At 47.0% G+C, this 27,004-nt stretch overlaps 1 protein-coding gene across 5 annotated transcripts in view; it reads right to left on the minus strand.

Annotated features, from left to right (window-relative positions):
- TSPAN11 (tetraspanin 11) overlaps positions 1-16,575 on the minus strand; it is a 73,791-nt gene extending 57,216 nt beyond the window's left edge. The window contains exon 1 of one of the 5 annotated variants that reach the window (XR_006709637.1): positions 16,255-16,566. The gene's annotated coding sequence lies outside the window, so the exon portion shown is untranslated. Of the gene's footprint in view, positions 1-16,254 lie in introns of all 5 variants that reach the window. The other 4 variants (XM_045467272.1, XM_045467273.1, XM_045467275.1 and 1 more) reach the window with 4 other exon arrangements.
- Between the last annotated feature and the right edge of the window lie 10,429 nt (positions 16,576-27,004).

Consider the following 27,004-nt stretch of genomic DNA (forward strand, 5'->3'; position numbering starts at 1 on the left):
TATTTTGAGAGAGAGAGAGAGAGAGAGAGAAAGAGAATTCGAAGCAGGCTCCACGCTGTCAGCACAGAGCCTAACATGGGGCTTGGACTCACAAACTGAGGTCATGACCTGAGCTGAAATCAAGAGTCAGACGCTCAACTGAGCCACCCAGGTGCCCGGTGTCTCTTCTTTTCAACTCCGCTCACACCCAGCTCCACCTACATCTCACAAGCTGATGACTCTCAGGAGTCTGCTGAGGCTTAGGCTCACTCATGTGGCCACGAGTCCCTGACTGCTAGCCTGTCTAAAACTAAGCCAGGATGTCCCCCACAAACCCAGCCATCTTGCGTCCCTAAGCGTAGTGACGTTCCCACCCTCCCACCACCCAGTGCACTATCTTCAGGATTCTGTCCCACTTCTCCCTCTTTTTCAGTGTCACCACCTCCCACCCCAACACATACGACTTCACCAAGCTGTCCCCCTTCTGCAGGCTCCTCCATCAACTCTTAGGAATCGATTCATTCTGATCTTCTCACTGTTACTGCCCCACTGCAGGCCTACCCTTTGTCTACTGTTGCAGTGGTCAGGGTGGTGGTTCACATATCTGTGTTCCCTTCTGAGATTAACTAATTAATCAGTCTATTCATTCACTGAACATTTGAGGCCTTGCTATGTGATGCAATGGGCCAGAGATCAAAGAGCTCACAGCTGGGGAGACAGCCGCATCCACGTCATCCAACACTATGCATGGAGTTCAGAGAGAAAAAAGTCTGTCCAGGTGTGCAGAGGAGGAACTACTGGCGAGAGTTCAAGGACAAGTGGAAATTCAGCAAAGACGGTGACAAAGCAGCCATTTTCCAGGCTCGAGATTCTGGACTTCATTATGAAAGCAATGGGCACCACCGGACCCTCTGGTCCAGGGAATGACAGAATTAGAGTCACTACTTATGAGGTTAGAGTAAATAAACCCAAATGGTTTCACAGGTTATAAACCAGATCCTGGGGTTGGGGAACAATCATTCCTTTAAATGAATTTTAAAATCCCCCATGGAGCCCAGGCATCTGAAGGGAGAACCAAGCCTGTGTCTGGTTGATTTGTAGTGGCTCTGTAAGGCCGCGGTGGAAAGGATGTCATCTAAGACAGTCAAGGGTTGGCCAGGCCGGCTCCTTGTTAGTCCAAGGCAGCTGGGCCGGGCTGCCTCACTGCACCCACCAGTGGACCAGGCTAGGGGAGCAGAGGAGCTGGCGGTGAAGCAAAACCCTAAACCCAATAAGGAAAATCACTGCCTCTCTCCACAAAGACCACAGGGTTTTAATTTTGACACATTAGGTCTCAGAAACAGCTTCAAAAATTAAAAATGCATTGCCTAATATGCATTGCACTGCTCCCTCTAAAAACCAGCTTCATTATAGTGAAGAATACAGTCTATAATTTTTCCCATACTCTGAGATGGATCTGTATTATAATTTCCCCAGTCTTTGTGAACGAATGGATGTAGGACTTCCACCCGGAAAGAGCTGCTCTTTTCATCACCCACGTGGAGACATGTTCTTGAGGCTCTGTCCTGGCAGGGGCTGCTTGGTCATCACCCCCTAAGGGAAGGCTGACACTTGGCATGAGGGGGATTTGGCTGGGGAGAGTGTGTGTTCCTGGAGCCCAGGCGGGGGGACAGGCACGAAAGGCAGTCCTCTTTTCCCATGACTCCCAAACAAAGGGGGAACTGCCAAAGGGATGCTAGGAATGTCTGCTGATGGTATTTATGGAGGTGGGGGGATGGCAGACAGGCAGAAGCCCAGGTGTGTGGGGAGGGGGAGTTTAATTCAGGATTTCCCTCACTACTTGCCAGCACCTTGGACAGCACCTGCCTGTCTCTGTGCCTCGGTTTCTTTATGATGAACTTGGTGTTCTAGCAGTACATGCTTTCAAACAAGTTTGTATGTAGAACCTAACATATAAAACAGATAAGGTGTGTAGCTTCTCTGGCTGAAGGGGTGTGCTAAGTCCCCTTCTCTGCCCGCCCCCCCTTCAAGCCCATTTGAACAGTGTCTCCCCCTCCCTTACTCCCCCTGAAGCTGGAACCATGCAAGAAACCCAGCTCTAGCACTCTAGGAGACCAAGATGCAGGCATTAGGTTTTTTATTCTTTAATTTCATATTGTTCTCCACACTTGTCCCCAGTCAAAATAAGCAAGGGGAGAGCTGTTGGGGCCTACCTCATAGAAATCTACTTCCTATATCATAGACTTACAAGCTATTTTAAGAACTGAAAGTGACCTCTGAGATTATCTGAGAAACTCTTCATTTCATCAGTGGTTCATCTTCTCCTGACCCGCACCTGGCCCCAATTCTATCCCATTTTTTCCCTTTTTTTATTGTGGTAAAACAGACATAACATAAAATTTACCATTATAGCCATTTTAAAGTGTACAATTCCGTGTCATTAAGGGAATCCGCCACTATCTAGTTCAGGACTTTTCATCACTCCAAATGGAAAACTTGTACCCATTAAGCAGCCACTCCCTACTTCCCTTCCCCCCAACTTCTGGAAACCTCTAATGAGCTTCTCTAAGGATTTGCCTACTCTGATTACTCCATATCAACATAATTATGCAATATGTGATTTTCTGTGTCTGGCTTCTCTCACTTTGCATAACGTCTTCAAGGTTCATCCATGCTCTAGCACGTATTAGTACTTTATTCTTTGTTACAGCTGAGTAACGTTCACTTGTATGTATAGAGCACCTTTTGCTTATCCATTCATCTGTCCATAGGCATTTGGGTTGTTTCCACATTTTGGCTATAGTGAATAGAGCTGGTGTGAACATTCATGCACACGTTTTTGTCTGGACACCTGTTTTCAATTCCTCTGGGTAATGCCTAGGCATGCGATTGCTGGGTCATGTGTGTAACTTACTGAGGCATTGCTGAATTTTCTTCCATAGCCCCACCTCATTTTTCCAATATGGCATCTGTCCTGGGCAAATGGGCCCAAGCCTCCTGGAGAATGGCAGCAGCCCTGTATGTGGGCATGTGGTTGGTTATTTCTGTCCTCTCCAGGCTTTAGCTCACTGTTTGCTTGCACAGATGATGGGAATGATAATGATAATAATGATGACATAATTGTTATACTACTTCTCACAGTAACTAAGAAGCGGGCAATCTTAAGATCCCCATTTCACAGATGGAAATTCAAAAACACACAGCCTTGTCTGAAATACAGGTCTACCTCTCATCCACAACCTGTGCTGCCCTAGAGGAGCCTTTCCTTCCCCCTCCCCCACCAGCCTCCAGACAGTCTGGAGATACCTCCTGCCAGGCTCCTGGTGCCTGCCTCCCAGGAGCATGCCCTAGTCTGGCTCCCGCCAGGCCATTTCATGAGCTGGGCTGCTTTCCAGTTTCTGCCACTGCATCAGGCTTCTTTGATTAGTGCCCAGCCCCTAGCTGCTGATGAGAACACCTGTGGCCAAGAGGCTTCTGGCACAGCTGAGAAGCCTCTCAGCTAGGGCCCCAGGGACACTGGGGCATGATGACTGATCCTGGCTTCCTCTCCCCTCTCTGCAAGGCAGCTCCCTGTATGTGTGGGGTCATACTGCCCATGACAGCTTTCCAGACCCTGTATATAGCCCAGGAAACTGAACCTGGGCTGGTCTTTGGAGGCTGCACCTGGGCCTTGGGGTCTGAGGCCATGTGATTACAGGAAGGCCAAAAGGCTGCCAACTATAGACAGACCCTGGGCAGGAGGCCAGCCAGTGCTGCCCTCTCTGCTCAGTTCTGCTCTGCCGTCTCAGGCACAGAGTTGGGATGGAAGCAGCAGGTCTCCCCTGTCACCCCAACATCTGCCCACAGGTGGCCCAGTCAACAGCCAGGTGCAGGGGCCTGACAGAAATTGGAGAAGACCAGAGGGTTGGGTGGTCATGACTCTGAGGGCAGAGGGAGAAACTTCCAAACATCTACAGTCCCCAGTGAGCCAGACAGAAGTGGGAGACGCTCTGGAGGCCCTGCAGGCCTCCCAAGCTTGGATTTAGGGCTCAGACTGGAACTGGAGCCCCAGGGGTTATCTGTTCTTAGGCACCAGGATGTGCTTTCTCTGTTGTGTGTGTATGAGGCTGAGAGGGGTATAAGACTGGAAGCAGTCTAGAGGATGTGGGAGGCACTCCGGGCCCCAAATCAATGATGACCCTGGCTCTCAGACTCAACAAGGACTCCCACCAGGCTTGACTCATGGGACCAGGGTCCTCATGTACTGGCCCCCTCTGCTGCCCCCTCCCCCAGGGTGGGATCCCCAGCTGAGTGCAAATTGCCCAGAACAACCTCCTCTCTACTCCCCAGCTGCAGCAGCTACTCACTTAACCAGAGTCTCTGAGAGATGGTTGAGAAATGACACTGGTCTGAGCCCACTGAGCACACCTGTGGGCTTCAGGGTGGGGGTGGTGGTGGTCCTTGTGGGGCAGCTTATGCATGATCCTGAGTGCAAGCAGGAAGGGGGCTTTTATCCCCTCCACCATCCCTGGTGGTAGGAGGAGGGGGCTGGGGAGTGAAGGTGGATGTGAGCCTAGCTCCCTGATGCTTTCTTTGCCTGTCACATGTATGGAGGGAAAAGTACTGTCACTCTTACCAGCTGTGTGAACTTGGGCAGGGCCCCCTATGTACCTGAGCCAGTTTCTTCCCCTGTCCTGTGGAGATGAGAAGGCAAGGACCCAGAAAAAGTGACCTTGAAGGCCAGTCAGCACTGGTTGAGTGTGCGGCCTGCTTCCTCCTGACCCCCCCAGCAGTAGAGGCCTCCACCAAGGGGAAGAGTAGTCTGAATGCTCTGTTCTCTGGCAGGGATCAGCCAGGCTAGAGGAGAGATGCTCTGGGCTGGAAGGAGGAGGACCCCTGAAGAAGCCTTCATTATAGTGCACATTACTTTGGCTTAAGTACATTCACAACCTGCTCGTTGGGAACCAGAAAGGCACAGATACTCCCTTCCAGGCAGCAGGAAATGGGGGGGGGGGGGAAGCCTGAATGACATAAAAACTTGTCCCATTTCCCAGAGAGTAGGATTTGTACAATTTCTCATTTGCTTTCAAAATAGGGCCTGTCTTGTCTTTGGAGCAGGACACCATGGCTTAGCTGTGTAAGTCTAAAAGACCATTCCTTCCCAGGGGTTCTAAGTTGGAGGCCCCTGAAATTATATGAAAAATTTTTTTTTTCTTTTTTACCATTTATATGCTGGAGTTCCATAGGTTTTAGCAGATCCCCAAAGAGGTTTAGGACTTTCCTTAACAGAAAGGTTAAGGTTCCTATTTTGGGTAGTTATAGACAAGGCCTGGATTATCAACTCCCAAGAGAAAGGCCTGGAGTTAGGCACAGGATCGGAGCCCAGGGGCCCCAGAGAAGCCGAAGAGGCAGAGCTGGGGCTGGAATCCAGGTTTCCAGACCCTGGTTGAGCTTGCTTTCTACCACACCACACAGACTGATAGAACTGTGTGCTTATGTACATAAGGGTGAGGGAGAGAACATTTACGCATCCGAATTTAAATTCCAATTTTCACTTTGGGACTTGGATGTAAATCTGTTAGGTCTTAAGTCCAGAAAGTGATGTAATTTATTGAAGAGAATGTGGAAGCCGCTAAGCTCCCTGATAAATAAACCATATTTTCTTTTATCTCAGGTCTGTAGAAACATATTTTCTAGGGACTTAGAAACCCCCTTGGAAAGCATTCGAATCTTCTCCCTGGAGGAGAGCCAAACACACAGATTTGTGTCTTTTTAAAGATATTTGACCTTTCTGGGCAAGGAAATAATGCACTCGCATGGCAACTAACCAACAACCCCCACACGGTTACCCTAATTCTTTCCAAAAAAGAAGGAAGAACTTTAGTTCCATGAGTTCTAGAGGGAGGATGTTATAGAAACGGACTTGGCATCAGAACACCCTAGATATTGCCCACATCGGCTCCCTAACCATGGACTAATTACATCATCACCATGAGCATCACTACCCGAGGTTTGGAAAGCTGCCTGCAGGTCCCAGGACTAGAAGATGGAGTCAGTCTGCTCCCATCTGTAGGCCAGAGAGACGCAGAGGGTAGATGTCTATCTCTGCTCTCCCTGAATAGGTCTGAGAAGAGGCCCCCAGGCACCTATCTCTGGTTTTCAGCTCAGTGCCCGGGCTTTGGGAGGACTGCAGGCTGCCAATGGCCATCGTCTCTGAGCTCCCACTGCCTCTAGTTGTTACTGAGCCTATTAATACTAGACACTGGGAACTAACGAGCCTACGGTGCTTTGGAACTGTGAAGAGCTCTAAAAGGATGCCTCATTATTATTGATGGTGATGATAATGTGTGGTATGTAATATTTATACACCACTTTGGCTGCTAACTTCCAGAGTGAGGAGGGAAGAATTTAAAGCCCAGCCAGCTCTGTGGGTAGCAACTGCATTCTTGACACCTCAAACAGAGTCTCTACCTCTGGTCCCCTGTGCACCACTGGTCCTTGAATTCTTTCTAAGATGGCACATCAGCAATCCAACCTTTGGAAGGTGTGGGCTCACCTCCTGCCAAGGATGCACGGGACACTGGGCAAGAATGAGGAGAGCAAGAAATAATTGTTTTCTGTGCCCACCAGCTCATCCAGCTTAGATTTACCAAAAATGCTTCATCAGGCCGGATCACGTGCCAGCTCCCCTGCCTCCCCGCCCTCACCAATTTTGAGACCAGACCTCCCTGGGGTTGAATCTCAGCTCTGCCATCTGTTAGCTGTGGGATTTGGGGAAAGTCTTTAATTTATGTGTGCCTCAACATTCATGACTGTAAAATGGGGATAATACCACTGACTTTATAAGTCTGTGATGATTCCAGGAAATAATGTATGTTAAAACATCACACCATGCCTGCCTGGCACATAGTAGGCCATCAATAAGATATAGATCCTATTACACTCATAAATGTTCCCCATGCTACATTGTTGGAGGGCTAGCACCTGGGCAGAGTACCCTATGAGAATCCCTAGAGGGGGCAGTTGGGATAAGAGAATTCATCCATCAGTTATGGGGTGAAGGTCAGCAACATAGCTTTCCTACTTCCTACGCACGTATATGTTTATTTAAATTATTTCAAGACAGAAGTGTGCTTAAACCCCTGAGTTTACCAAGTGGGAACCTTATGTAAGTTAAGATACTAAAAGACAAACATATGTAGTAATGAAAAGTAGAGCACAAACCTATTGTTAATGATAACTTTCATAAGGGAGGAATTCATGACTGTTGTTGTTAGTAGTGTTATTCTGGTCCCAAGTTCTGGTTCCTGCAGCTCACTTCACCTTCCAGGGCCTCAGTTGTGAATAAAAGAACAATTTCAGTCATTTAGAGCCTTAGATTTCAAAGCAAAGACTTGGAGGCCTTGCTGCCCCCTTACCAGCCTCCCCCCCTTCCTCCTGTGCTCTCTACCCGATGCCCTTGTGACATGACGTTTGCCTGACTGAGCAGGTTCAGGTTTGAAAGGCCAAGCCTTAGAGTTCTCAAACTTGCAACAGAATGGCCCAGAAGCTTCGTTAAAACATAGATCTCTGGGTCTACCCCCAGGGAGTTTCTGAGTTAGCAGGTCGGAGTCCACCCTGGATTTTGAGGTTCTAATAAGCCAATAATAATTCAATAAGATGTTGATTCTGCAGAACTTCACTTTGAGAACAACTGTCTCAGGACCATGCTTTTCACACTTGCTGCACTAAGACCACCTGAGGAGCTTGTAAAAATCTGGCCTCCCAGGCTGCAGCCCAGGTGAATGAAAGTGGTGTTTCAGAGACCAGGGTTCAGAGGCTAGGCCTTCCTCTAGCCCCTGTGCCCACGTTCAGTGCTCTGGGGTCTCCAAACTGTCAATAACCTCAGGTGGGTGGACTGGGGCTCTGCAAACCGTTTGTTAGAAGACTAGTTAGTAAATGTCCCAGGCTCTGCGGCCCATATGGTCTCTGTTGCATATTCCTCTTTGTTTTGTTCATTTGCTTCAGCCTTTTAAATATATAATTGTAGCCTGTAGGCCATACAGAACCATTTTGTGAACCCCTGGAGAACAGTGAGTCATGCAACTACCAAATTTGATGATGGAAATTGCTACTTACAATTAGCATTATTTGGACAATACAGGAACACCAAGGTAGAAGGTAGACCAACTTAAAGGCATTCAAGGTACAATGTAAATGTGGCTTCTGTGCTATCTCTAACTACTTCTTCCAACAGGTCTTTATATATTAAAAAAAAAAAAAAAGGTGGAAGAAACTCCCTTTTCGGTTCCTGGTAGTAGTACTTGCTTCCTAGTACTTGCTTGGAACTTGAGGTTTCCAGAGCAGTGAAAAGCCTGGAGCTATCTGCTCTGCCATCAAGAAGTGTGAATTGCTTTCTATTTCATTTTGTTCTAGCACTTCTAGTCTTAAATTCCTGTATCCCTGCCTCACCTCTCTCCCCATAGAGAGTGGGATTTATTTCTCCCAGAAGGCCTGGCTTCCCTAAAGCCTCTCTATGTGCAAAAAGCACCCCAAAATGTACAGTCACCCAAAGATCAACTCGTCCTTTGGTAACAAAGCCATACCTTTCCCCATGGCAAACCATCCGCTTGGCTTCAGTATGAAAATGGTCATGCCTGGAACAGCTAATCGGTATCTCTGAACAGACTTAGAACTCCTACAAGCTTTTCGCTTTCCAGCATATTCCAAAGCTCAGGCAAAATGGACTATTCTCACCTCTCCTCCTGTCCTTTGTTCTTTGAGCCTCTCAACCACACTAGAACCTGTGAGTGAAAGATCCAAACTGACTGTTTTAAAAACGTAAATGCTTTAAAGGAGAAGGATGGAGACCTGGACAAGGAAATGGAAGCCTCTGCTGTTTTCCAAAGACAGAAAGGACTAACTGGAATCTCAGGGCACCTGAATGGACTGCTCATTTAAAGGATCTGTTCTGCCCCAAGTGGACCACCATCTAAAAATGTAACCAAAATGGAAGGTCAAGGGTTGAAGCCTGGGCTGACTCCACAAGCAGGCAACTGTGCAGACTCACAGTGCCCTGTGCTGACAAGGGACTGGCGCTCTGTTTAATGCTCTGCTGTTGGCATCTTGGAATTTTTAATGATTTAATCTTTGAGCTTGTGTTTTGTAAGTGAAGCCCTATGGGACAGTGGGCATCAATGTGAACAGAGAGAAATGCTCAGTGCGTGTGTCCACTGTTCCTTGCTGATCTCATTTGATCCATGATGCCCCATGTGAGAAGGGAGATGATTCATTTTCAGAAATACCAAAAAGCTGTACCATCTAGTTAACAATAGGTTTACAACCTTTGGAAATATGTTCAAACCTGCTCCCCCCCTCCTCCCACTCCCCAATGGAGTCCCAAACCCTAAGACACTTCACTTCCTGGTTATTTTTCCCCTCTCCATTTCCTGGGCTTTTTGTGGGCTTTACAATGAGCATGGGCTAAATACCCGAAGTCGCTGCCGCATCACCTCAGGGAATGTACGTTTGTTCCAATCAGACTCCTTTTTGCCTTACGTGTGCAGATGCGACGTCCGGGTAAGGCTGTATCCTCTGCAGGACTCAGCCAATGGGGAACCAGGGGAGGGACCTGAATGCTAGGAGATAAATTGTCTGCTGTAACTGTCCCCTGTGTGCCTGTCCATCAGAAACCTGCTGTTGCAAGAACATTGGTTAAAGCCTCACTTCACTGTGCTCTGAGTCTTGGCGTCCTCCTTTAACTGGGTCAGTGGGTTTATTTCTCACATCCATGAGCACAGAAATCCAGGGGACCCTTCAGGTGTGGAGTTCAAGGAGCTGCAAAGTGAGTGAGTACAAGATAAGGTGTTTGGTTTTTGACAGAGTAAGCAGGAGCAGATGACCCAGGGAGGTCAAGTTCTCTGCTGGGTTCAAATGCAGAAGGTGAGCGATGCCTTGTAAGAAACACCAACAGCTAAGGAACCCTATGATACCCTGTCCTTTCCTACTTGGGGTCCTTCCTGCATCAGTCACCTACTTGCACTGAAAAGGATGAACTAAAGGGAAGAAAGGTCCATGCACTATTGCCTTTCCTTTCAATCCTTCCTTTCCCCTTAGGCTGGCAGTGGAGTGTGACAGTGTGTTGACAGAGTATGCATGTAGCGGGGAGCTTGGGGGTGCTCAGTCGGTTAAGCATCCGACTCCGGCTCAGGTCATGATCTCACTGATCATGGGTTTGAGCCCTGCGTCGGGTTCTGTGCTGACAGCTCAGAGCCTGGAGCCTGCTTCAGACTCTATGTCTCCCTTTCTCTCTGCCCTGCCCCCACTCGTGCTCTGTCTGTCTCTCTCTGTAAAATAAACATTAAAAAAAATAAAAAAATAAAAAGAATGTGCGTGTATCAAGAAGTGAAATAAAAACAGCTGAGGTCTTTTTGTGCATCATTTCCAGTGTTCTGAGAAGAACAAAACATGAGCTATGATATTTGAATTGTGTGATTTTGGTGATTCTACATAGGAGTTAAATGCTCGCATACGTGTGTTTAAAACTGGCATTGCACAATATAAAGATGAATACCAAAATGCATGCTGATCATTTAAAATTTTAATTTTTCTTTACTTGGAATGCCATTAAGTAGCAACCAAAACCACCATGACAAGTCAAGAAAGAGACCATGGAAGACAGGAAAAAGCTTTACATTTAGTACTTTCAATGGCACTTTTTCCTGCTTTTTGAATCAGGGGGCCATATTTTCATTTTGCACTGGGTCCCACAAATTATGTAGCCAGCCCTGGTTGTGGGATTTCTCCCTGAGCACACAGTCTTAGTGATGACTGATAATCTCCCTCTGGAAATATCTATTCTGTGGACATTTACTGAACTCATACTGTTTGTTCAGCATGGTGCTAGTTGCCAGGGATAAAAAGTCAATAAACATAATTTCTATCCTCGAGCAGTGGTAAGGAATATAATTCTGAAATATAAGACATTGTTGTCCAAGTGTCAGAATCCTAGTACTTGTCTGTAGAAGGGGGTTCTGAGAGAGAAATGTCTTTACAATATTCTAAGAGCACTTATGGAAACATGGGCCTTTACCTGTTGAAAAAGCTTCAGAGGTTAGCTTACCACATCTGTGTGATCAAATGGGATAATGGAAAACTTCTCATAATTTTACAATCTGTTCCAAACCTCAGACAAACTAGACAACACCAGCCCAATCTTGTTCTTTGTTCTTTTCTGAGCCTTTAAACATACTGGAATCTGTTGGTTAAATGGTCTAGGCTGATCTTTTAAAAATGTAAATGACATAAGCAGAAAAGGTCTTTGATTAATTGTTTCCAATGGAGAAACACATTTTCATTTACATTGAAGTTTGGCTCACATGAATCTTTCAAAACTTGAGTTCCCTGTTCAAAAAAGAAGAATCTGTAAGTCAGGACACAGGTGAGAAAAACTTCAGGTTCTCACCCACTGCCATCAAAGAGGGTCACGGAACTCTATTTCAAAACTTACTACTTCAAACCAGATCAGGGAATGTCAGAGCAATTTCCTTTAACATTTCCTGAGCCTCTGTAATATCCTCAATTCTTGAATTCTTGGCATTTTGCAGTAAAACTCCTTAAGCCTTTAAGAAGGGCCTGATGCGTACACAGGGCAGTGAGGTGGGAGGGAGCCGCTGAAATCCAGATGCATCCTGCCCGCAGTCGTGTGTGTGGGGAGTGGAATGGCCCAGTGGGGAGGGAAGGGGCCCAGTGGGGAGGGAAGGGGCCCAGAGGAGAAACTGGGGGCTTGGCTGGCCCGGGCGACCCCCTCCCTCACCCCATCCCCAGATGACTGGCACGTAGGATCAGGGATTGAAAGCACAGGGCAGCAGTCACCACCTGGTGGACCCCCTTGTCAGCGAGACCCTTCTCCAGAGTGCTCACCTTGGGCAGCCCACACACTCTGTGCCCCTCTACGAATTTGAGCTCTCCAGGCCTAACTCAGCCATCTGTACCCAGGCCAGCCAGGAGTTAGAGATCCTTTCTTTGGTGGGCAGATGAGAAAACTGAACCTCAGTGAGGTCACGTAACACATGAAAGGTCACCCAGGAGGAAGGGGCAGGGCCGGGATTCCAGGCTGGAGTGTCTGACCCAGAGCTGGGCTCTCTGCCCTCCACCTCCCCCTGCCTCACACCGCTTTTCCTTCCCCTCCCTGAGCTCCAGCTGTGGCTTGGGTGAGCGCCACACCACACAGCTTCCACTCAGCTGTTTTCTCCTCTCTTCCCTGGGGGTTTCTCAACAACTAGATGCTTGGAGGTTAAGTATTGGCAGGCCTGGAGGCTCATAATAGGTGCCAGGTGAATATGTAGGCACCAGGTAAATATGTGCATATTGATAAGCCCTCCCCTCAACCAGGCAACAGACAGCACACCCCCTTGTAAGTACAAACCTCATGAAGCTAGGAGCCCACAAGAGTCCGCCAGAGCAGGGACATCTACAAGAAGCAAGGTCAACGGTCCGAAGGAATTAACAGAGGGTTCTCTTCTGGGTTCCATCTCCTCCCTCCACTTCTCTCTGTAGTCTCCCTCCTCAACTACGCTCCCAAAGCAACCCAACAAAACAGCTGAACCTCCTTCTCCATCAATGGGAGTGCTATTAATATATATTATTACTATATGTTATATACTGTTAGTACGTACTATTGTATACTATATATACTATTACTATTACACACTATTTATAGTACTATATATATTATCATACACTATATATTACTATAGATACTATATACTACATATATAGTATATAATAGTAATAGTACTATAGTGTATAATAATATATGATACTAATAGTATATATTATAATATGTAATATAATTACATAACATATATACATAATAATGTACAATATGTATTAATATGTAGAGCATATATTGTATTATATATTACATATGATATCCTAAGCAACATTAATATATCTTACATAATTATATATATATAAAACATTGTGTTATATAATATTATAGTATACTATACAGTATACTAGTTTGTGGTATACTAACTCCCATGGGAATTAATAAAGGTTGTGGTAAACAGGTGTTCTACGCCCAAAACCCAGGCACAGTGCTGGACATGGGAGTCACAATGCCAGCTGCAAACATATCTACAGGAAGAGACAGCGGGAGCGGCTGTTTTACGTGGGGCTGACAGGGCTGCTGTAAATACATGTCGGGGCGCACCATCACATCGCTGTCTAGGTTCAGGAATCACTCAGAGAGAGGGCTCCTGTCCACTGCCAACTACTCAAGAAAAACCATGCTGAGTGGACATCTGCTAGGGAGGAGGCACATCTGGGCGGTCTGCCTGGGAGGACAATGCCAGACACGGTCACCCGGAACAGGCAGCTCTCAAATATCAGAGCGCGGCTTATCCACTCTGCAGTACTCGGTGTCGCCTCCCGCTTATCTCACACACGGTTCACAGTTCCCATGTGCCCCTTGTTGCCGTACTGTGTGCAAAACCATTTTCATATTAACCTTGTCCAAAATGTCAGGAAATTAAGCCGGCTGCAGAACAAACAGCCCTGTGACGCCTTCCATGGCCGGGCAGGAACGACGTGTGGGACCTGAGTGTCCGAACCCAGTGTGCACTACTACCAGTTCGGTACTATTATTTCAAGCTGGAGTTGCACAGGCGCCCAGGAGTCTTCTGCCACAATGGTTTTCCAGTTTTATTTTAGTGGGAGGGCCCTTTCTTCAAAGGAAATCCTACCTGGAAGGCAGCCAGTAACCCAGATTAACCCCCAGCTGTTGCAGTGAGGGACCCAGGGCCCTGCTCATGGGGCTTGCTCCTCCCTCAAAAGCTCCAGGGAGCACAATATGAAAAGAAGCCTGCCATTCCTCGCTTACTATGTTATTTGCTCACTGATACAACGTTTCTCGAGTACCTACTGTGTTCCAGGTGCTGGTGAGCCAGCAGGGAAGAGGACAGGGGAAGCCCCTGCTTTCCTGAATCTCCCACTGTGGCTGGATGTAGCAGAGCTAAATTCAGATGATGGAAAGTGCTATAAAGGACTAAGGCAATGTGACTGCAGGCCAGGAGAAAGCTACTTAATTTTTTAATTTTTTTAATGTTTATTTATTTTTGAGAGTGAGAGAGACAGAGCATGAATGGGGGAGGGGCAGAAAGAGAGGGAGACACAGAATCTGAAGCAGGCTCCAGGCTCTGAGCTGTCAGCACAGAGCCGGATGCAGGGCTCAAACTCATGGACCGTGAGATCATGACCTGAGCCAAAGTTGGCTGCTTAATCGACTGAACCACCCAGGCGCCCCAGGAGAAAGCTACTTTAGTTGGGGGTATTGGGAAAGGTCTGTCTGAGGAAGCAAAATGTGAACTGATGGCACAACAAGAATCTGGAAAGATGCCCTGATTTTGACCAATGAGGAAGCAGACCCAAAAGAGGTGAAGTGACTTTCTCCAGGTCACCCATCAAGTCAGAAGCCCGAGCCAGTCCTTGACCCTGGGTTTTCAGGGCTCTCTCCTTTCACAGTGTTTACTAAATAGCCACTGCATGCAAACAAAGCAGGGGACATCCAAGTGCCCACAAGCCACCAACCATGCCCTGGGGTTCGGGGCTGTCTGTCATGACTCCTGGCACCCTCTCAGCCCTGCTTGGCCAGTTAGAGTCTGGGAGCGCTGTACCCCAGCAGACAGCACCATGCAGTTGACATCCCAGACCCATGACCTTAGTTGGGAAAGATTCCTCCTCTCCTATCTCCCTGGCGGCAAACTGTGGAAAGTGCTCCTTACTGCTTCTATTGTTGGCAAGATGGTGGAAGGCTACCTGGAAAGTCAAGCTGCTGTGGGGTTAAATGACTTAAAGACCAGCCAAGTCAGTTTTCTTCTTATAGAAGCATTCACAAAACCTCCGGCACCACACACGGGTCTGTAGGTATGTCACACACCAAGAGTCCAAAGCCAGGCTCCAGGCATGTGCTCCTATGATGCTGAACATCAAGGGAAGCAGTATGCAAACGGCTTCTCTCCTACCCCCAGGCAAACAGCCCCAGGCTCTCAGAGTGTTCCCCAAGTCTCGGAGTGTTTGCCTTTCACCCTCGGAACCGAACGCTATCCCAGCACAGCGCAGGCATTAGCAAATTTGAGCTTCTAGTCACCTCACGAGGTAGGCAAGACGACAATTATTAGTTCCATTTTGCACACAAAGCAACTGAGCCCCAAAGCAACCTGTGCAGGGAACATTGCTAGTGACGTAGTAACAACCACTGAATTCTGATGCAAACCCAGGGCTCCAGACCCCAAAGGTAGCTATCATCAAAACGCTCACAAATTAAACAGAGTATCCACCCTCGTTCTCTCTCTCCCACCCTTCCATCTACATCTTATGCCTTGGAGGGTACTTAGGGGTATTTCTAGAAGCTGTCTCTTCTCTCTGAGCCACTGCTGTCTCATCATGCGTGCCCACCTGCTGGTGAGATCTAAAGCAATTCAGACCCAAGCTGAGATGCTCTCCTGCCCCTGCAGACTGACCCCTCCTTTCATATTTTCCAGCCAGTTCACACTTGTCAACACTGCACACATCACTGGTGAAAACAATGCACCCTAGAACCATCCACATCTTCCTTCTTCCCATATCAGACCAGCCAACTGCACCTGCAGGAATGGACAGGCAAACACAGGTGACAGGGCCCGCACAGCCATGTCCCCGCAAATACGCAGATGTGCCCCCATAGGACTCGTGGACAATCTGCTGCACGGACCTGCGCATGCAGAAGACACACCAGCTGCCAGCATTTAGCAAACTCTGTTTTGCACGAGGTACGGGGCCAAGCTCCACACAATTCTAGCTAGGATTATTCTGGACCGGTCATCCCGGGTTTATGCATAAAAGCCAGCTACCAGAATTCAGGTGACATTTTGAGGAGAGGCAGACTGGCACTGAGCACGCTGGGCGGCACGAGCCACTCAGAAGCCCAGAGCTCCCTCCCAGGGCCCTAAGTGCAGAACGGCACACTGGACAGTATGATTAGGGGCACAAACGCTGCGGCCCCGGCCGACCCCAGTGCGTGCACGCGCGCATCCCGAGGGACCGGAGGCCCCCTGCCCCCACCCGCACCCAGAGTCCGCTCGACCCCGCCAGCCCAGGCCCCGCCACCGTCCGGCTCAGAAAGGCGGCGGGGGCGCGGGTAGGGAGGTGGGGGCGCTCCTCCGCGCGGGGCTGGGGCGCGACTGGCGGGCAGGGCCCCCTGGTCCCCGCGCGTCCTCTCTCTCCCCCTCCCCCCGCGCGCTTCTCCACCGCCCCCCACCCCACCCCGGCGCTTACCGGGCCTCCCGCAGCGGGGCTCCTCACGCAGCGACGGGACCCGCAGCCTCCCGAGGCGCCGCGGCGCTCGCCTGGGCACCCGCGCCGCGCTCCGGGCCCTCCCACCTTCAGAGGGTCAGGGTGCGGGCGGCCCGGCTCCAGCCCAGCACCCCGGGCACTTCCTGCCGGCCCGCCCCGCCCCGCTTCCCGAGCGCCCACCCTCCCGGCTCGCCCCGCTCCGATTCCCGGGCTCCGTTCCTCCCAGCCGGGCTGGCCTCGCCCAGAAACCCTGAGCTGGGCCGCCTCTTTGTTTGGGAGTTGGCCTCTCTTCAGTTCGGAGCTCACAGAGCCAATTAAGTCGGAGTTAGGGGCAGCTGGGTGGTTGCCCGGGGATCCTTGCCGGGAGGGGAGGGGCGGCTCACAATCTCGCGTCTGCCCGCCGCTCCCGGGCCTCCCGCCCTGGGGCCTCTCTCAGGTCTTGCTTTTCCCTAGTTTCCTCCATGGCTCAGGTCCTGGGAGACATTGGCCTGTGGGGGCTCCCAGGGACTCTAGGCACAAGCCCCTCTGATCCCAAGGAGCCGCCCCTCTCCCTCGGCAGATCCCCTGTGCGTAGGGAAGACTCCCATCACCGCCCTGTCCCAGTGAGAGTGTTGTGGACCATGGGCTTTATGTTTCCTGGGCCCAGGGAGAATCAAGACCTCTTCCTAGACTGGAGGCAAGAGGAAGGATGGACAGATCCCTGGCTGGGCCCTGGCGGAGAACAGGTGCAAAGCTGCCACTAACTGACTGTGTTTTAGCTGTGGAGCAGATTATTTCTCAAAGCTACAAAGGCCCCTGCTTATCCAGCCATGTGCTTCTGGAACTTGACTGCTGCGAGCAAGGTTACCCATTTACCAGGGTGCTAGGTCAGGGAAGACATTGGAGGCTGGGATTGCTGACGGAGGCATGGCAGTAGAGAAAAATCAGCAGAGCCGACAACGGTCCGTGTGAGAGGAAGACCTGAAATGGGAGTGAATGCAGAAGATGCAGTGGGTGTGGGTTCTACAGAGCTTGCTGTGTGTGGTGTACATGGAGGGGTAGAGAGGGGGTCTGAAGAAGGACCATGGTGGTGCTGTGAGTGTGGAAGTCTGAGAGCAGACTCTGGGTGATGTGAAGCTGAGTTTGGACAATATGGAGAGGGCCGGGCTGAGGACAGAGCCCAGGTAGATGTTTGAAAAGGAGCCAGAGAAAGAAACTGATGCCATCCAGGAGGGTCAGCACTGTGCAGGACACCCAGATCCAGGAGAAGAGTGTATGTTCCATAGGAGCCTGTGCTACAGGGACACCAAAGGGGAGGGTGCCCAAGAAAACAGGGTTAGACTTAGAAATGAGATCTTTGGGAGACTTTTGAGAGGGTCATTTCAGTAGTGGGGACTGTAAGCCAGATAGCCCCTCCTTGGGGCATCTGGTCCAATCGGTTGATGCAGGACTACAAAGACACATCTGCTTCCTTTCATACCAGAGGACCCTAAAGGGCTATCCCAGCTCCTAGGTTCCCCAAGGGATCAGCTGAGGCCTCTGTGGAAACTGCATCTCAGTTCAAGTTCACTCTCTGTCTGGTCTCACTTCCTCACTTTCTTATAGGAGTTGTTCCCAAGACTATCTCCCGATAGACCTCCTACCCACCAATCTCCATCTCTATGCAGAGCCTGTTTTCCAGAAATCCAACCTGAGGTGTAGAGTCAGAGAGAAAGGGAGAGTGAAACAAAGGGGGTAAAGACAGAGGGCATGAACATCTGTCACCAGCATTCGAGAGGGAAGGTGGGAGACATGTGGCAGCAGAGAGACCCGTCAAGAACAGACAATGATGGCCTCTCCTCCTGACCTTCCTCTAAGACCTCTAAGAGGTCTAATGAAGCAGACCTCTCATGAAGCTGTTCACCTCTACTGAAGCTGTTTCAAGAGACAGAAATTGTCAGAAAAAGTCAGGGAAGGTGGGGTTAAAGGAAAAGACTGAAATGGGGAGGGACAGGAGAGCTCTTTGTAGTAGAAATGGGTTTTCCAAAGCAGGGTAGAGGAGGCAAGTGGGGAGCAGGATTAGGGAGAGAGAATACTGTCAGCGGGGTAAGGGTGAAGGGAAGTGCGTGTTCCCAGTGTCAGTAACATTAAACCAGAAATTCAGAAAGAGAGGGCTGGAAAGTGTTCCGGAGGGACCTTGTAGCAATATGAGAGGGCGAGTGATAAATGAGGCTCTGGACCAGGATATCCCGTCTCCAGCACTATCCCCGGGAACATTAAACATCTAGAGCAAAGAACCCATAGAGATATGATACACAATTTAAAATTTCCCAGTAGCCACATTTAAAAATATAAAAAGAAGAATCAGGTGAAATTAATTTTAATGATACAACTTTATTGAACACAATATATCTAAAGTATGTTCATTTCAACATGCATCAGTATAAAAATTATTAATGAGATATTTTGCGTTTTCTTCCTACGAAGTCTTCCAGCTCTGGTGTGTGTTTTACACTCAGTGCATCTGAGTTTAGATGCTACATTTTCATTGGAAATCCTTGATCTGCATTTAGAGTTCATAATATGTATGGTTGAAGAAGTAGTTACAAATCTCACTTGCTTCGTACATACTTTTGCTGTCCAATAACCGAATTGAATGGTCAATTTCAAAACTTAAGTTTAATTAAAATTAATTGAAACAAAACATTTCGTCTTTCTGCTGAACTTAGCACATCTCTAGTGCTCAACAGCTACACATGTGCAGTGGCTTCTGCACCAGACCCCACAGGTCTAGAATCTGAACTCCTGCACTTGTAGCTTTTGTTTTGTTTGGTCCTCCCTTTCTATGAAGGGATGGCCCCTGCCCCACCACTGCTCCACTCACAAGATCTCCCTCTGTGCCATTTTATTTCACAGAACACACTTGAAGATGCTGAGGAAGAAGGTTGAGAATCGAACGTCTGTGGGAAGGGAACTGGAGGTTTGGCTTGGGCTAGATGAGGAGGGAAGAGAGAGGGACACGAGTTGGAAGTCTTGCGTTCTGTTCTTCTGTGTTCATAAGAAGAATGTTGTGATTTCTTTGCCCAGAGATTGCAGAGAATGGAGGAGACAGCTCTTGTTGTCATGGTCTCCCCTTTCAGTGGTTTCCTTGAGTCTGAGCACTGGCCGAGTCACAAGCGCTTGATGTGGCTGTTAGGTCTGGCCCTTGAGTTTTGCATCTGCAAAATGGGGAGAGTGGTCTCTTATTTTGGAAAAAAAATGGGAAGGACTGTGGAAACCTAAGTATGAAGCTACTGTGAGGGAGGAGTTTTCGTCCCAGATTTGGAGACCTGTGCTTCTCCTCCAGGTCTGTAGCTCTGCCCCCCGCTGGGTGCCAGGAGCTTCTGCCTTGACCCTGCCTTACAGCTGATAGAGCAATCCAACATGGGAAGCTGGAGTAGAGAGCTTGTAGACTTTCTGGGATGTGTAAAAATAATGGTAGTAACACTTAGACTTCCTTTGCTCTAAAATGGCCTATACCGGGGTGCGTGGGGGGGGCTCAGTGAGTTGACTTCAGTTCAGGTCATGATCTCACGGTTCGTGTGTTCGAGCCTGTGTCGGCTCTGCGCTGATAGTGTGGAGGCTTCTTGGGTTTCTCTCTCCCTGTCTCTCTGCCCCTCCCCCACTCTCTTGCTCGCTCTCAAAATAAATAAATAAACTTAAAAAATTAAAAAATAAAATGGCCTATACCTATTACTTGGAGTTACAGGGTAGGTCTTGTGCGATCCCCTCCAGGCCAGCACAGGGCCTGATATCCTGGCTCCCCCATCACAGTATTTATATCCATTCCTAGAAATAGAATTTCTATATTTATTCCTCGAAATAGAAGAGAGTCACAGAAAATACCTTTGTGTGTGTGTGTGTGTGTGTGGATATACACATATACAACACACACACAGGCACCCACCGCACCAAAGGGTATTGGTGGCATCCTCAGGATGTATGCCACATTCACTTAGCGTAGCTTCCAGGTTGTACCATCACAGGTCGGGAAACCTAAAACTTGGATTTCTCCATCCCCTGAGCACAAGCCTGTCTTTCCAAACAACTTCCAGTCACCACCTAGGAAGATTGCACAAAAACGAACGAACCCTTTACAACCTCTACTCCGGCCTGCCTGACACTCCTGCTTGTTTGAGCGATGCTGCCATGCTGATGTGGCCCTGATGAGAACGCTTCGTACAGACTCTGAGTCACTCCCAGGAAAAACATCTATGTTCTTGGTAGAAAAGCCTCAGGTAGAAGTCAAGCCGATCCGCATACACATCCCATAGTGTGTCTGACTCAGCCTGTTTCCCCTTTAAGTCTTTAAAACGGGGGAGAAACTCTTCCTGAGAGTCTTTCTACCCTCTTAGAGAGTGGAGACTGGCCTTAGTTTCATCATCCCTGTGAGAAATAGAGGTTCATAGCATCTGGTCAGCACCTTTCTTTTTCCAGAAGGAATAGCAAATGATCAGATATCACATATTGATCAGTTTAGATTAGCTTGAATTCAGCCTGCATTTGACTATGAACTTGATGACTTAACCTACTCATTTTTGCAGTGATATCTGGCGTTTAATAGGAAGTGGTAGAGAAATGATTGTGGAATTGAACTGTACAAGCTCAGGTATGAGTCCCATGAGAGCGATGTTATACTAGATGTAGGAGTTTTTAAACTGTTGTGAGGTATACTAATGGCATCAAGAACATTAGCTGCGCTAATTAGTGCTTGAAATAATTATCGATCTTCATTAACAGTGTTGAAATAATTGCTTAGATGTCAAACTGCTTGAAATGCTCTCCTGACATCCTACATGAAGGACTTTACAGCCTGCTTCTCTCTCAGGAAAACATTATTTCAGGCAAAACATAGAAAAACACATCTAGGATACAGGAAACATAAGTACAGACAGCTGAACAAATATATAAATAACATGCAAAATGACACTTAAATATTCACAGCTTGAATTTTTTAGTCTGTGTAGCACATGGGACTAGTCCTCCTTCATCTTCCTGAAGTTTTCTAGAGACTCTGCTTCTGTAGCTGGGGCATAGGCTTTCCAGGTATCCAAGGTCACATACTAGGGAGGAAGAGAAACCTTTGGATAAACGTGAATTTTCCTGGAGAATCTATGTTAAAATTTATTTTGGGGGAATAACGGATGAGGTTTTTAATATTTTCAAAAGTGTAACATCTGTATATGCTTATTATAGAAAAATTTGATTGATATAAAATATTAAGACCATAAAATCATCTGAAATTGTAGCCATCTGAGATAATCATCATATTATTTTGGTAAACACCATTTCAGTGGTGTGTGTGTGTGTGTGTGTGTGTGTGTGTGTTTGTAACCAGGTTTACTTTGTTTTAGAATATATTCTAGTCATCTTTTTATGTCAATGGATTTAATAATATATTGCATCATTTTTTATATATAAAGTATGGATGTACTACAATCTGTTCAATCAACCCCCTACCCCCTATTGATGGATGTTTGGGATGTTTTCTTTCTTTTTTTTTTTTTTTAAACGTTTATTTATTATTGAGAGACAGAGAGACACAGAGCATGAGCAGGAGAGGGGCAGAGACAGGGGGAGACACAGAATCCGAAACAGGCTCCAGGCTCTGAGCTGTCAGCACAGAGCCCGACGTGGGGCTCGAACTCACAAACTGCAAGATCGTGACCTGAGCCGAAGTCGGTCACTTAACCAACTCAGCCACCCAGGCGCCCCAGGGATGTTTTCAATAAACAAAAGTATTTCTAACATGGTTATGAAAACTTTTATCACATATATCTTTGCCTACCTATTCAACTATTTCTGTATGGTAAATATCTAGGAATGGAATAACAGAAAATGCCATTTTTTTTATTTTGCAAATAGACGTACACACATACAGAAGTATATACACAAATATATATATATAACGAAATGCATGGGAAAAGTTGGTAGAATATGTTTCAGCTGTACAGTCATTACCTTTTGGCAGAGGCCTAGGGTTGGAGGTGTAGTTAAATAGGAATTTGATCAAACCTATCGTGTTAGTTTTTCACAAGGAGAAAATATCATGTAGCTTAAACTTAGTTAAAACTAAAAGTGACAATAACAACAACACAAGGGCAAGATAAAGTAGTTATCAGTTGACAATCACATATCACTGGAAATAAAACTGTCTTCTTTCTTCTGCTGAAGAAAAATTCAAGGGAAATAACAGAAGAATAGAAATAAGATATATAAATTGCAAACTGCTGAAAGAAAAAAAAAGGAAACACAACACCTAACATTTGGATTGATCCAACAAAAGTAAGGAATCAGAGGAGGAATAGAAACAACAAGAAATTATGGTGGGGTGCTTGTGGCTCAGTTGGTTGAGTGCCCAACTCTTGATTTCGGCTCAGGTCACGATCCCAGGGTCGTGGGGTCAAGCTTGGTGGGGTGAAGTCCACACTCAGCGGGGAGCCTCCTTGAGATTCTCTCTCTCTCTCTCTCTCTCTCTCTCTCTCTCTTCTCCTGCCCCTCTCCTCTGCTTATGTTCTCTCTTTCTAAAATTAAAAAAAAAAGTATAGTAAATAAAAGATTCAAGTATATGGACATAATAAGTTCAAACACTCCAATCCTCACAATTTCATGTGATTTGGTTGAAGTCTGAAGTCTCCATTAAAAGGTAGCAACTCTCACACTGGGTAACAAAATAAAATTCAGTTAAATGTTGTTTAGAGGGTCCAAATGTACAAATTTCCAGTTATAAATAAAAAAGCCATGGGGATGTAATGTATAGCATAATTAATACTTGGTTGCATATTTGAAAGTTGCTAAGAAAGTAGATCTTAAAATTTCTCATCACAAGAAAAGGTTTTTTTCTAACTATGTTAGGTGACAGGTATTAACTAGACTTCTCGTGATGATTGTTTAGCAATATGTACAAATAACGGATCATTATGTTATATATCTGAAACAAATAGAATGTTATAATGTCAATTGTACCTCAATTAAAAATGTGATATATGCAGGCATTTTTTAATGACACGGGGACTCTCAAACAAGTTGTAAAAAGGAGACTTCTGTACCCCACCTTTTTCTTGTTATTAGGGATACTTTGAGGACAAAATGTTGAAAATTCAACTAAAAAAAGATTTTTGATGCCTTGAATTGGCCTCTTATTCTCCCCCATCCCCCATCCTTTGCTCTTAACCAAAGAAATAAATCCAATTTCAATAAAGATAGAATGCTCTAATGAGGCCTTCTGGTTTCCCTCAGCCATAAGGCTGGTCCTCTGGGTGGGTGACCTGTACGAGGTCCCATGCTTCAAAGGGACCTGCACTTCATTTAATACTTGGTGGTTGCTGTCTTGAAATTCTTAATACTTTTCAAACAAGAGGCCCCACATTTTCATGGGTCACATAAACTAGGTAACTGATCCTGAAGATAGTCTTCTACCTAGCAGAGCCGGGTCCTTGATATTTCTGCCAACTACTTAGCAGTTAAGGCTAAGTAGATTAAGGATTGTGACATTTTGTTGACCCCACAGAAATTTCCATCATGTGTATCTTCAGAATAATCTTACTTTTTCTGCAGGGATGGGATTGGTGTTTGAATTTGGGGGAAGAATGTGGGCCACATTCTTAATATTCTTTTGTGAGCTGGCCTCACCTTAACCTCTTGACACTCTCAGACTCATTCTACCCTCTCCAGCCATATCACTTCATGCAGTTCAGCACACAAAACTTGTTCTTCCTTCCACACATTTGCCCAAGTGGCTCCCATTACTTGGAAGCCTTTCTTGCCCTGTATACTTGGTGAACTTCTACTCAACCTTCAAAGCTTGTTTTAGTATCACCCCCTCTAGGAAGCCCTCCTTGGCCTCTCTAGGTAGAACTAAGTGCCTTGCCTTTGTTGCTCTCATGTCTCCAGTAAGAACTTAATCATGGAGCTGGAATTATTTTCTTATACATTTCTTTTCCACTGGGGATTGGTGATTTCCAACCTTTTTTTTTTATATGGTTTTATTAATTTTACCGTGTGTGGCACACTTGAAGGCATTAAAATACTAAAAACACATTAAACGAATTTAGCAGTTACTGCTGCAGTATAACTGGGTCTTGCAGTGACTATGAAAGCATCCAGGGTTATCACACTATCATTTGGTCTCCCTCTAATACTAGTGGGCTGTTATGAATACCTGTGGTTCTTGTATATCTCACGTGGTACATTTTCTTATGTTCCAATAACCACCAAGTTGGTTAGATTGTACATTTTGCACCTTCTGTCATAGCCAGCTTACTCCACTCTCCACTGTCATATGACATTTTAGGGCTGTGTTCCATTTGACGGACATTGCTAACATGCATTTTGCATTAGAGCAAAAGTATGCGTTAGACAGTGATTGAAATTTGACGTCTTATCGTGACCGTCAGGATCCATTGTACGGATTGTTCACTGTACCAGAGTGCTTGATTGAAAAGGCAAAGGGAGACCAACAGCCAGCTATAATCTGCTCTCTGATGAGGTTGTTGGGGTGACAGTGTGGTTTGAGGGGTACGGAGCCGACGAACAAGAAAGAATTCTTGAAGACATCTTTGGTGCAAAACGGTGGTTTTATTAAAGCACGGGGACAGGACTTGTGGGCAGGAAGAGCTGCCCAGGATCATGAAGAGAGACTGGTTATATACTATGGAGTTGGGAGAGGTAAAGTCCAGGGGAAGTTTCCAGGGAGATTTTCATATGCTAAAGAAGACTCCCAGGATAGTGGAGGCCTAACTATTGTCAAGCTAAGGTTGTTTTTCCCTCTAGCAAAGCATTAGTATTCAGACCAGAGGGAGTTCCTGGAGAAACTTTTTATTCTGCCAGCCTCAAGTATTTGTCAATGGACTGCAGGTTATAAGAACATTTAGTTCTATCTGCCATTTCCTTCTGCCTTCTTTTCCCACATCACTATGGAGGGGTGATGGTGGGGCTCCTGGAAAAGGAGTCTATAGGTTTCTAGAGATCAAGCTATTTAAAAAAATTTTTGATAATGATTAAGAAAAATTTTAATGCTTATTTTTGAAGGAGAGAGAGACAGAGAGACAGAGAGTGAGCGGGGAGGGGCAGAGAGAGAGGGAGACACAGAATCTGAAGCAGGCTCCAGTCTCTGAGCTGTCAGCACAGAACCCAACGTGGGGCTCAAACTCAAACTCACGAGCTGTGAGATCATGACCTGAGCTGAAGTCAGATGCTTAACCAACTGAGCCACCTAGGTGCCACTGGAGATTAACGTATTGATAAGATTGCCTTTTTTCGTGTGACTTACTAATACATTTGTAGGTAGATGGAGACGCAGGACTATGATCTCTATCAGTTAACCATTTGTTTTTCCCCTTTCCTTTGTTCTTGGTCAGCCAGGAGTGCCCCAGGAATATTACACCTATCCCACCTTGGGGTGGGGGTGGGGTGTTTGTGGCTGTCACCTTGCCTTAGGCTCCCTCATCACTCACCAGACTGTGTGCCCGCCAGACTGCACCTGCCCAGAAGGGGTCCTGCAAAAGGTGCCATTTGGACTTAATGGGTGCTCTGGTTAAGGACACTCCAGGATGGTCCAGCAGGTCAGTGGGGACTGCTGGAAAGCAAGGACTTCATTCTATTCATCTTTACTTTTCCAGCACGTAGCACAGTGATGGACAATAACAGACTGTTATAAATGTGGAATAAATTATAAAGCAATCAAGAGACTCTGCTGATAGCATGCAGTATGATTTGGGCTTAGTCTAAAAACACTGTTAACATGAATTTCCCAAATCTGGTCAGCTGGGGCAGTGGCTCTAAAATGCACGGGATACGCATGGGGTGAAGTGAAGTTACAGCAACCCCGCCCCAGCCCCCCCAAGCATCGTGCAAAGCCCTGGATCCTCCCCTCCTTGCTGAAATCCACCAAAATCCCTGGGGGTATGTCAAGCATTTAGTGATCATTCATCAGGTGCTCTGCCTGTGAAAGAGGTTGGGAACCACTGCACCTGTGCATACACTTCTTACCAAACAGGGATCCCTGCAGTCTGTCTCCTGCCCCATTTCCTACTGGGCACACAGGCACACGTGTGATGAGCACCACTTTAGAAATTAGCACTTCTGGGGCGGCTGGGTGGCTCAGTCAGTTGAGTGTCCAACTTTGGCTCAGGTCTTGATCTCCCGGTTCTTGAGTTTGAGCCTTACGTCAGGCTCTGTGCTGACAGCTCAGAGCCTGGAGCCTGCTTTGGATTCTGTGTCTCCCTCTCTCTCTGCCCCTCCCCACACATCCTCTGTCCCTCTCTCAAAAATAACAATAAACGTTAAAAAAAAAAAAAAAGAAACTAGCAGTTGCTGAGAATTTTAAAAATTTAGAGCTGGAAGATGGCTTAAAGTTTGTCTAGTGTGGTATCATTTCCCATCAGGACAGGGATGTGATACCACCCAGTTGGTGTTGGTAGAACAGCAGCTAGGGCCCGGTTAGGACTACCTCCCTCCTGCAAGTCATGTGTATGCCCCTCTTCCTTCCTTTCATCCAGGTCCATAGCAGCTCCCCTCCACCACCTCCCCTTCCAGGAGCTGCTCTCCTTAGCTGTTCCCCAATCCTACTATCAGATATGAGAGAGCCCGCCCAGGAGAGGGGAGAATAGGCAATGGCAAAAAAAAGTTTATCTTCTCTTCTTACCTAGAGCTGGCCTGGGCCTCTCTCTGCAGATGTCACATTGTCACTGCTGGGTTTTGTGCTAATGAAGAGTGCTTTTGGCAGTACTCACAG

This window comes from Leopardus geoffroyi, chromosome B4, assembly GCF_018350155.1.
Source record: "Leopardus geoffroyi isolate Oge1 chromosome B4, O.geoffroyi_Oge1_pat1.0, whole genome shotgun sequence".
In the NCBI taxonomy this organism is placed as follows: Eukaryota; Metazoa; Chordata; class Mammalia; order Carnivora; family Felidae; genus Leopardus; species Leopardus geoffroyi.